A 12,513-nucleotide genomic window follows, 5' to 3' on the forward strand; every position below is an offset into this window, starting at 1 on the left:
CACTGTGTGGCCATGTGGCCTTAATGAGAGAGACTGACTCAAGCTTAGCTTGCAAGAACTAAGAGACACAGTGTGGCCATGTGGCCTTAATGAGAGAGACTCCAGCTTAGCTTGCAAGAACTAAGAGACTCAGTGTGGCCATGTGGCCTTAATGAGAGAGACTGACTCCAACTTAGCTTGCAAGAACTAAGAGACACTGTGTGGCCATGTGGCCTTAATGAGAGAGACTCACTCCAGCTTAGCTTGCAAGAACTAAGAGACACGGTGTGGCCATGTGGCCTTAATGAGAGACTCACTCCAGCTTAGCTTGCAAGAACTAAGAGACAGTGTGGCCATGTAGCCTTAATGAGAGAGACTGACTCCAGCTTAGCTTGCAAGAACTAAGAGACACAGTGTGGCCATGTGGCCATAATGAGAGAGACTGCCTCCAGCTTAGCTTGCAAGAACTAAGAGACACAGTGTGGCCATGTGGCCTTAATGAGACTGACTCCAGCTTAGCTTGCAAGAATTAAGAGACACAGTGTGCCCATGTGACCTTAATGAGAGAGACTGACTCCAGCTTACCTTGCAAGAACTAAGAGACACTGTGTGGCCATGTGGCCTTAATGAGAGAGACTGACTCAAGCTTAGCTTGCAAGAACTAAGAGACACAGTCTGGCCATGTGGCCTTAATGAGAGAGACTCACTCCAGCTTAGCTTGCAAGAACTAAGAGACACTGTGTGGCCATGTGGCCTTAATGAGAGAGACTCACTCCAGCTTAGCTTGCAAGAACTAAGAGACACAGTGTGGCCATGTGGCCTTAATGAGAGAGACTGATTCCAGCTTAGCTTGCAAGATCTAAGAGACAGTGTGGCCATGTGGCCTTAATGAGAGAGACTGACTCCAGCTTAGCTTGCAAGAACTAAAAGACACAGTGTGCCCATGTGACCTTAATGAGAGAGACTGACTCCAGCTTACCTTGCAAGAACTAAGAGACACTGTGTGGCCATGTGGCCTTAATGAGAGAGACTGACTCAAGCTTAGCTTGCAAGAACTAAGAGACACAGTGTGGCCATGTGGCCTTAATGAGACTCACTCCAGCTTAGCTTGCAAGAACTAAGAGACACTGTGTGGCCATGTGGCCTTAATGAGAGAGACTCACTCCAGCTTAGCTTGCAAGAACTAAGAGACAGTGTGGCCATGTGGCCTTAATGAGATAGACTGACTCCAGCTTAGCTTGCAAGAACTAGGAGACACAGTGTGGCCATGTGGCCTTAATGAGAGAGACTGACTCCAGCTTAGCTTGCAAGAACTAAGAGACACAGTGTGGCCATGTGGCCTTAATGAGAGAGAATGATTCCAGCTTAGCTTGCAAGAACTAAGAGACACTGTGTGGCCATGTGGCCTTAATGAGAGAGACTGACTCCAGCTTAGCTTGCAAGAACTAAGAGACACAGTGTGACTATGTGACCTTAATGAGAGAGACTGACTCCAGCTTAGCTTGCAAGAACTAAGAGACACTGTGTGGCCATGTGGCCTTAATGAGAGAGACTGACTCAAGCTTAGCTTGCAAGAACTAAGAGACACAGTATGGCCATGTGGCCTTAATGAGAGAGACTGACTCCAACTTAACTTGCAAGAACTAAGATAAACTGTGTGGCCATGTGGCCTTAATGAGAGAGACTCACTCCAGCTTAGCTTGCAAGAACTAAGAGACACAGTGTGGCCATGTGGCCTTAATGAGAGACTCACTCCAGCTTAGCTTGCAAGAACTAAGAGACAGTGTGGCCATGTAGCCTTAATGAGAGAGACTGACTCCAGCTTAGCTTGCAAGAACTAAGAGACACAGTGTGGCCATGTGGCCTTAATGAGAGAGACTGACTCCAGCTTAGCTTGCAAGAACTAAGAGACACTGTGTGGCCATGTGGCCTTAATGAGAGAGACTCACTCCAGCTTAGCTTGCAAGAACTAAGAGACAGTGTGGCCATGTGGCCTTAATGAGAGACTCACTCCAGCTTAGCTTGCAAGAACTAAGAGACAGTGTGGCCATGTAGCCTTAATGAGAGAGACTGACTCCAGCTTAGCTTGCAAGAACTAAGAGACAATGTGTGGCCATGTGGCCTTAATGAGAGAGACTCACTCCAGCTTAGCTTGCAAGAACTAAGAGACAGTGTGGCCATGTGGCCTTAATGAGAGACTCACTCCAGCTTAGCTTGCAAGAACTAAGAGACAGTGTGGCCATGTAGCCTTAATGAGAGAGACTGACTCCAGCTTAGCTTGCAAGAACTAAGAGACACAGTGTGGCCATGTGGCCTTAATGAGAGAGACTGCCTCCAGCTTAGCTTGCAAGAACTAAGAGACAGTGTGGCCATGTGGCCTTAATGAGAGAGACTGATTCCAGCTTAACTTGCAAGAACAAAGCGACACAGTGTGGCCATGTGGCCTTAATGAGACTGACTCCAGCTTAGCTTGCAAGAATTAAGAGACACAGTGTGGCCATGTGACCTTAATGAGAGAGACTGACTCCAGCTTACCTTGCAAGAACTAAGAGACACTGTGTGGCCATGTGGCCTTAATGAGAGAGACTGACTCAAGCTTAGCTTGCAAGAACCAAGAGACACAGTGTGGCCATGTGGCCTTAATGAGAGAGACTCACTCCAGCTTAGCTTGCAAGAACTAAGAGACACTGTGTGGCCATGTGGCCTTAATGAGAGAGACTCACTCCAGCTTAGCTTGCAAAAACTAAGAGACACAGTGTGGCCATGTGGCCTTAATGAGAGAGACTGATTCCAGCTTAGCTTGCAAGAACTAAGAGACAGTGTGGCCATGTGGCCTTAATGAGAGAGACTGACTCCAGCTTAGCTTGCAAGAACTAAGAGACACAGTGTGCCCATGTGACCTTAATGAGAGAGACTGACTCCAGCTTACCTTGCAAGAACTAAGAGACACTGTGTGGCCATGTGGCCTTAATGAGAGAGACTGACTCAAGCTTAGCTTGCAAGAACTAAGAGACACAGTGTGGCCATGTGGCCTTAATGAGAGAGACTCACTCCAGCTTAGCTTGCAAGAACTAAGATACACTGTGTGGCCATGTGGCCTTAATGAGAGAGACTCACTCCAGCTTAGCTTGCAAGAACTAAGAGACGGTGTGGCCATGTGGCCTTAATGAGAGAGACTGACTCCAGCTTAGCTTGCAAGAACTAAGAGACACAGTGTGGCCATGTGGCCTTAATGAGAGAGACTGACTCCAGCTTAGCTTGCAAGAACTAAGAGACACAGTGTGGCCATGTGGCCTTAATGAGAGAGACTGATTCCAGCTTAGCTTGCAAGAACTAAGAGACACAGTGTGGCCATGTGGCCTTAATGAGACTGACTCCAGCTTAGCTTGCAAGAACTAAGAGACACAGTGTGACCATGTGACCTTAATGAGAGAGACTGATTCCAGCTTAGCTTGCAAGAACTAAGAGACACTGTGTGGCCATGTGGCCTTAATGAGAGAGACTGACTCAAGCTTAGCTTGCAAGAACTAAGAGACACAGTGTGGCCATGTGGCCTTAATGAGAGAGACTCACTCCAGCTTAGCTTGCAAGAACTAAGAGACACTGTGTGGCCATGTGGCCTTAATGAGAAAGACTCACTCCAGCTTAGCTTGCAAGAACTAAGAGACTCAGTATGGCCATGTGGCCTTAATGAGAGAGACTGACTCCAACTTAACTTGAAAGAACTAAGATACACTGTGTGGCCATGTGGCCTTAATGAGAGAGACTCACTCCAGCTTAGCTTGCAAGAACTAAGAGACACAGTGTGGCCATGTGGCCTTAATGAGAGAGACTGATTCCAGCTTAGCTTGCAAGAACTAAGAGACAGTGTGGCCATGTGGCCTTAATGAGAGAGACTGACTCCAGCTTAGCTTGCAAGAACTAAGAGACACAGTGTGCCCATGTGACCTTAATGAGAGAGACTGACTCCAGCTTACCTTGCAAGAACTAAGAGACACTGTGTGGCCATGTGGCCTTAATGAGAGAGACTGACTCAAGCTTAGCTTGCAAGAACTAAGAGACACAGTGTGGCCATGTGGCCTTAATGAGAGAGACTCACTCCAGCTTAGCTTGCAAGAACTAAGATACACTGTGTGGCCATGTGGCCTTAATGAGAGAGACTCACTCCAGCTTAGCTTGCAAGAACTAAGAGACAGTGTGGCCATGTGGCCTTAATGAGAGAGACTGACTCCAGCTTAGCTTGCAAGAACTAATAGACACAGTGTGGCCATGTGGCCTTAATGAGAGAGACTGACTCCAGCTTAGCTTGCAAGAACTAAGAGACACAGTGTGGCCATGTGGCCTTAATGAGAGAGACTGATTCCAGCTTAGCTTGCAAGAACTAAGAGACACAGTGTGGCCATGTGGCCTTAATGAGAGAGACTGACTCAAGCTTAGCTTGCAAGAACTAAGAGACACAGTGTGGCCATGTGGCCTTAATGAGAGAGACTCACTCCAGCTTAGCTTGCAAGAACTAAGAGACACTGTGTGGCCATGTGGCCTTAATGAGAAAGACTCACTCCAGCTTAGCTTGCAAGAACTAAGAGACTCAGTATGGCCATGTGGCCTTAATGAGAGAGACTGACTCCAACTTAACTTGAAAGAACTAAGATACACTGTGTGGCCATGTGGCCTTAATGAGAGAGACTCACTCCAGCTTAGCTTGCAAGAACTAAGAGACACAGTGTGGCCATGTGGCCTTAATGAGAGAGACTGATTCCAGCTTAGCTTGCAAGAACTAAGAGACAGTGTGGCCATGTGGCCTTAATGAGAGAGACTGACTCCAGCTTAGCTTGCAAGAACTAAGAGACACAGTGTGCCCATGTGACCTTAATGAGAGAGACTGACTCCAGCTTACCTTGCAAGAACTAAGAGACACTGTGTGGCCATGTGGCCTTAATGAGAGAGACTGACTCAAGCTTAGCTTGCAAGAACTAAGAGACACAGTGTGGCCATGTGGCCTTAATGAGAGAGACTCACTCCAGCTTAGCTTGCAAGAACTAAGATACACTGTGTGGCCATGTGGCCTTAATGAGAGAGACTCACTCCAGCTTAGCTTGCAAGAACTAAGAGACAGTGTGGCCATGTGGCCTTAATGAGAGAGACTGACTCCAGCTTAGCTTGCAAGAACTAATAGACACAGTGTGGCCATGTGGCCTTAATGAGAGAGACTGACTCCAGCTTAGCTTGCAAGAACTAAGAGACACAGTGTGGCCATGTGGCCTTAATGAGAGAGACTGATTCCAGCTTAGCTTGCAAGAACTAAGAGACACAGTGTGGCCATGTGGCCTTAATGAGACTGACTCCAGCTTAGCTTGCAAGAACTAAGAGACACAGTGTGACCATGTGACCTTAATGAGAGAGACTGATTCCAGCTTAGCTTGCAATAACTAAGAGACACTGTGTGGCCATGTGGCCTTAATGAGAGAGACTGACTCAAGCTTAGCTTGCAAGAACTAAGAGACACAGTGTGGCCATGTGGCCTTAATGAGAGAGACTCACTCCAGCTTAGCTTGCAAGAACTAAGAGACACTGTGTGGCCATGTGGCCTTAATGAGAAAGACTCACTCCAGCTTAGCTTGCAAGAACTAAGAGACTCAGTATGGACACGTGGCCTTAATGAGAGAGACTGACTCCAACTTAACTTGCAAGAACTAAGATACACTGTGTGGCCATGTGGCCTTAATGAGAGAGACTCACTCCAGCTTAGCTTGCAAGAACTAAGAGACACAGTGTGGCCATGTGGCCTTAATGAGAGACTCACTCCAGCTTAGCTTGCAAGAACTAAGAGACAGTGTGGCCATGTAGCCTTAATGAGAGAGACTGACTCCAGCTTAGCTTGCAAGAACTAAGAGACACAGTGTGGCCATGTGGCCTTAATGAGAGAGACTGACTCCAGTTTAGCTTGCAAAAACTAAGAGACACAGTGTGGCCATGTGGCCTTAATGAGAGAGACTGATTCCAGCTTAGCTTGCAAGAACTAAGAGACACAGTGTGGCCATGTGGCCTTAATGAGAGAGACTGACTCCAGCTTAGCTTGCAAGAACTAAGAGACTCAGTGTGGCCATGTGGCCTTAATGAGAGAGACTGACTCCAACTTAGCTTGCAAGAACTAAGAGACACTGTGTGGCCATGTGGCCTTAATGAGAGAGACTCACTCCAGCTTAGCTTGCAAGAACTAAGAGACACGGTGTGGCCATGTGGCCTTAATGAGAGACTCACTCCAGCTTAGCTTGCAAGAACTAAGAGACACAGTGTGGCCATGTGGCCTTAATGAGAGAGACTGATTCCAGCTTAGTTTGCAAGAACTAAGAGACAGTGTGGTCATGTGGCCTTAATGAGAGAGACTGACTCCAGCTTAGCTTGCAAGAACTAAGAGACACAGTGTGCCCATGTGACCTTAATGAGAGAGACTGACTCCAGCTTACCTTGCAAGAACTAAGAGACACTGTGTGGCCATGTGGCCTTAATGAGAGAGACTGACTCAAGCTTAGCTTGCAAGAACTAAGAGACACAGTGTGGCCATGTGGCCTTAATGAGAGAGACTCACTCCAGCTTAGCTTGCAAGAACTAAGATACACTGTGTGGCCATGTGGCCTTAATGAGAGAGACTCACTCCAGCTTAGCTTGCAAGAACTAAGAGACAGTGTGGCCATGTGGCCTTAATGAGAGAGACTGACTCCAGCTTAGCTTGCAAGAACTAATAGACACAGTGTGGCCATGTGGCCTTAATGAGAGAGACTGACTCCAGCTTAGCTTGCAAGAACTAAGAGACACAGTGTGGCCATGTGGCCTTAATGAGAGAGACTGATTCCAGCTTAGCTTGCAAGAACTAAGAGACACAGTGTGGCCATGTGGCCTTAATGAGACTGACTCCAGCTTAGCTTGCAAGAACTAAGAGACACAGTGTGACCATGTGACCTTAATGAGAGAGACTGATTCCAGCTTAGCTTGCAATAACTAAGAGACAATGTGTGGCCATGTGGCCTTAATGAGAGAGACTGACTCAAGCTTAGCTTGCAAGAACTAAGAGACACAGTGTGGCCATGTGGCCTTAATGAGAGAGACTCCAGCTTAGCTTGCAAGAACTAAGAGACTCAGTGTGGCCATGTGGCCTTAATGAGAGAGACTGACTCCAACTTAGCTTGCAAGAACTAAGAGACACTGTGTGGCCATGTGGCCTTAATGAGAGAGACTCACTCCAGCTTAGCTTGCAAGAACTAAGAGACACGGTGTGGCCATGTGGCCTTAATGAGAGACTCACTCCAGCTTGGGCTTGCAAGAACTAAGAGACAGTGTGGCCATGTAGCCTTAATGAGAGAGACTGACTCCAGCTTAGCTTGCAAGAACTAAGAGACACAGTGTGGCCATGTGGCCATAATGAGAGAGACTGCCTCCAGCTTAGCTTGCAAGAACTAAGAGACACAGTGTGGCCATGTGGCCTTAATGAGAGAGACTGACTCCAACTTAACTTGAAAGAACTAAGATACACTGTGTGGCCATGTGGCCTTAATGAGAGAGACTCACTCCAGCTTAGCTTGCAAGAACTAAGAGACACAGTGTGGCCATGTGGCCTTAATGAGAGAGACTGATTCCAGCTTAGCTTGCAAGAACTAAGAGACAGTGTGGCCATGTGGCCTTAATGAGAGAGACTGACTCCAGCTTAGCTTGCAAGAACTAAGAGACACAGTGTGCCCATGTGACCTTAATGAGAGAGACTGACTCCAGCTTACCTTGCAAGAACTAAGAGACACTGTGTGGCCATGTGGCCTTAATGAGAGAGACTGACTCAAGCTTAGCTTGCAAGAACTAAGAGACACAGTGTGGCCATGTGGCCTTAATGAGAGAGACTCACTCCAGCTTAGCTTGCAAGAACTAAGATACACTGTGTGGCCATGTGGCCTTAATGAGAGAGACTCACTCCAGCTTAGCTTGCAAGAACTAAGAGACAGTGTGGCCATGTGGCCTTAATGAGAGAGACTGACTCCAGCTTAGCTTGCAAGAACTAATAGACACAGTGTGGCCATGTGGCCTTAATGAGAGAGACTGACTCAAGCTTAGCTTGCAAGAACCAAGAGACACAGTGTGGCCATGTGGCCTTAATGAGAGAGACTCACTCCAGCTTAGCTTGCAAGAACTAAGAGACACTGTGTGGCCATGTGGCCTTAATGAGAGAGACTCACTCCAGCTTAGCTTGCAAAAACTAAGAGACACAGTGTGGCCATGTGGCCTTAATGAGAGAGACTGATTCCAGCTTAGCTTGCAAGAACTAAGAGACAGTGTGGCCATGTGGCCTTAATGAGAGAGACTGACTCCAGCTTAGCTTGCAAGAACTAAGAGACACAGTGTGCCCATGTGACCTTAATGAGAGAGACTGACTCCAGCTTACCTTGCAAGAACTAAGAGACACTGTGTGGCCATGTGGCCTTAATGAGAGAGACTGACTCAAGCTTAGCTTGCAAGAACTAAGAGACACAGTGTGGCCATGTGGCCTTAATGAGAGAGACTCACTCCAGCTTAGCTTGCAAGAACTAAGATACACTGTGTGGCCATGTGGCCTTAATGAGAGAGACTCACTCCAGCTTAGCTTGCAAGAACTAAGAGACGGTGTGGCCATGTGGCCTTAATGAGAGAGACTGACTCCAGCTTAGCTTGCAAGAACTAAGAGACACAGTGTGGCCATGTGGCCTTAATGAGAGAGACTGACTCCAGCTTAGCTTGCAAGAACTAAGAGACACAGTGTGGCCATGTGGCCTTAATGAGAGAGACTGATTCCAGCTTAGCTTGCAAGAACTAAGAGACACAGTGTGGCCATGTGGCCTTAATGAGACTGACTCCAGCTTAGCTTGCAAGAACTAAGAGACACAGTGTGACCATGTGACCTTAATGAGAGAGACTGATTCCAGCTTAGCTTGCAAGAACTAAGAGACACTGTGTGGCCATGTGGCCTTAATGAGAGAGACTGACTCAAGCTTAGCTTGCAAGAACTAAGAGACACAGTGTGGCCATGTGGCCTTAATGAGAGAGACTCACTCCAGCTTAGCTTGCAAGAACTAAGAGACACTGTGTGGCCATGTGGCCTTAATGAGAAAGACTCACTCCAGCTTAGCTTGCAAGAACTAAGAGACTCAGTATGGCCATGTGGCCTTAATGAGAGAGACTGACTCCAACTTAACTTGAAAGAACTAAGATACACTGTGTGGCCATGTGGCCTTAATGAGAGAGACTCACTCCAGCTTAGCTTGCAAGAACTAAGAGACACAGTGTGGCCATGTGGCCTTAATGAGAGAGACTGATTCCAGCTTAGCTTGCAAGAACTAAGAGACAGTGTGGCCATGTGGCCTTAATGAGAGAGACTGACTCCAGCTTAGCTTGCAAGAACTAAGAGACACAGTGTGCCCATGTGACCTTAATGAGAGAGACTGACTCCAGCTTACCTTGCAAGAACTAAGAGACACTGTGTGGCCATGTGGCCTTAATGAGAGAGACTGACTCAAGCTTAGCTTGCAAGAACTAAGAGACACAGTGTGGCCATGTGGCCTTAATGAGAGAGACTCACTCCAGCTTAGCTTGCAAGAACTAAGATACACTGTGTGGCCATGTGGCCTTAATGAGAGAGACTCACTCCAGCTTAGCTTGCAAGAACTAAGAGACAGTGTGGCCATGTGGCCTTAATGAGAGAGACTGACTCCAGCTTAGCTTGCAAGAACTAATAGACACAGTGTGGCCATGTGGCCTTAATGAGAGAGACTGACTCCAGCTTAGCTTGCAAGAACTAAGAGACACAGTGTGGCCATGTGGCCTTAATGAGAGAGACTGATTCCAGCTTAGCTTGCAAGAACTAAGAGACACAGTGTGGCCATGTGGCCTTAATGAGAGAGACTGACTCAAGCTTAGCTTGCAAGAACTAAGAGACACAGTGTGGCCATGTGGCCTTAATGAGAGAGACTCACTCCAGCTTAGCTTGCAAGAACTAAGAGACACTGTGTGGCCATGTGGCCTTAATGAGAAAGACTCACTCCAGCTTAGCTTGCAAGAACTAAGAGACTCAGTATGGCCATGTGGCCTTAATGAGAGAGACTGACTCCAACTTAACTTGAAAGAACTAAGATACACTGTGTGGCCATGTGGCCTTAATGAGAGAGACTCACTCCAGCTTAGCTTGCAAGAACTAAGAGACACAGTGTGGCCATGTGGCCTTAATGAGAGAGACTGATTCCAGCTTAGCTTGCAAGAACTAAGAGACAGTGTGGCCATGTGGCCTTAATGAGAGAGACTGACTCCAGCTTAGCTTGCAAGAACTAAGAGACACAGTGTGCCCATGTGACCTTAATGAGAGAGACTGACTCCAGCTTACCTTGCAAGAACTAAGAGACACTGTGTGGCCATGTGGCCTTAATGAGAGAGACTGACTCAAGCTTAGCTTGCAAGAACTAAGAGACACAGTGTGGCCATGTGGCCTTAATGAGAGAGACTCACTCCAGCTTAGCTTGCAAGAACTAAGATACACTGTGTGGCCATGTGGCCTTAATGAGAGAGACTCACTCCAGCTTAGCTTGCAAGAACTAAGAGACAGTGTGGCCATGTGGCCTTAATGAGAGAGACTGACTCCAGCTTAGCTTGCAAGAACTAATAGACACAGTGTGGCCATGTGGCCTTAATGAGAGAGACTGACTCCAGCTTAGCTTGCAAGAACTAAGAGACACAGTGTGGCCATGTGGCCTTAATGAGAGAGACTGATTCCAGCTTAGCTTGCAAGAACTAAGAGACACAGTGTGGCCATGTGGCCTTAATGAGACTGACTCCAGCTTAGCTTGCAAGAACTAAGAGACACAGTGTGACCATGTGACCTTAATGAGAGAGACTGATTCCAGCTTAGCTTGCAATAACTAAGAGACACTGTGTGGCCATGTGGCCTTAATGAGAGAGACTGACTCAAGCTTAGCTTGCAAGAACTAAGAGACACAGTGTGGCCATGTGGCCTTAATGAGAGAGACTCACTCCAGCTTAGCTTGCAAGAACTAAGAGACACTGTGTGGCCATGTGGCCTTAATGAGAAAGACTCACTCCAGCTTAGCTTGCAAGAACTAAGAGACTCAGTATGGACATGTGGCCTTAATGAGAGAGACTGACTCCAACTTAACTTGCAAGAACTAAGATACACTGTGTGGCCATGTGGCCTTAATGAGAGAGACTCACTCCAGCTTAGCTTGCAAGAACTAAGAGACACAGTGTGGCCATGTGGCCTTAATGAGAGACTCACTCCAGCTTAGCTTGCAAGAACTAAGAGACAGTGTGGCCATGTAGCCTTAATGAGAGAGACTGACTCCAGCTTAGCTTGCAAGAACTAAGAGACACAGTGTGGCCATGTGGCCTTAATGAGAGAGACTGACTCCAGTTTAGCTTGCAAAAACTAAGAGACACAGTGTGGCCATGTGGCCTTAATGAGAGAGACTGATTCCAGCTTAGCTTGCAAGAACTAAGAGACACAGTGTGGCCATGTGGCCTTAATGAGAGAGACTGACTCCAGCTTAGCTTGCAAGAACTAAGAGACTCAGTGTGGCCATGTGGCCTTAATGAGAGAGACTGACTCCAACTTAGCTTGCAAGAACTAAGAGACACTGTGTGGCCATGTGGCCTTAATGAGAGAGACTCACTCCAGCTTAGCTTGCAAGAACTAAGAGACACGGTGTGGCCATGTGGCCTTAATGAGAGACTCACTCCAGCTTAGCTTGCAAGAACTAAGAGACACAGTGTGGCCATGTGGCCTTAATGAGAGAGACTGATTCCAGCTTAGTTTGCAAGAACTAAGAGACAGTGTGGCCATGTGGCCTTAATGAGAGAGACTGACTCCAGCTTAGCTTGCAAGAACTAAGAGACACAGTGTGCCCATGTGACCTTAATGAGAGAGACTGACTCCAGCTTACCTTGCAAGAACTAAGAGACACTGTGTGGCCATGTGGCCTTAATGAGAGAGACTGACTCAAGCTTAGCTTGCAAGAACTAAGAGACACAGTGTGGCCATGTGGCCTTAATGAGAGAGACTCACTCCAGCTTAGCTTGCAAGAACTAAGATACACTGTGTGGCCATGTGGCCTTAATGAGAGAGACTCACTCCAGCTTAGCTTGCAAGAACTAAGAGACAGTGTGGCCATGTGGCCTTAATGAGAGAGACTGACTCCAGCTTAGCTTGCAAGAACTAATAGACACAGTGTGGCCATGTGGCCTTAATGAGAGAGACTGACTCCAGCTTAGCTTGCAAGAACTAAGAGACACAGTGTGGCCATGTGGCCTTAATAAGAGAGACTGATTCCAGCTTAGCTTGCAAGAACTAAGAGACACAGTGTGGCCATGTGGCCTTAATGAGACTGACTCCAGCTTAGCTTGCAAGAACTAAGAGACACAGTGTGACCATGTGACCTTAATGAGAGAGACTGATTCCAGCTTAGCTTGCAATAACTAAGAGACACTGTGTGGCCATGTGGCCTTAATGAG

This window comes from Petromyzon marinus, chromosome 17, assembly GCF_048934315.1.
Source record: "Petromyzon marinus isolate PM22_M1 ecotype Great Lakes invasive population chromosome 17, UKy_Petmar_22M1.pri1.0, whole genome shotgun sequence".
Taxonomy (NCBI): Eukaryota; Metazoa; Chordata; class Hyperoartia; order Petromyzontiformes; family Petromyzontidae; genus Petromyzon; species Petromyzon marinus.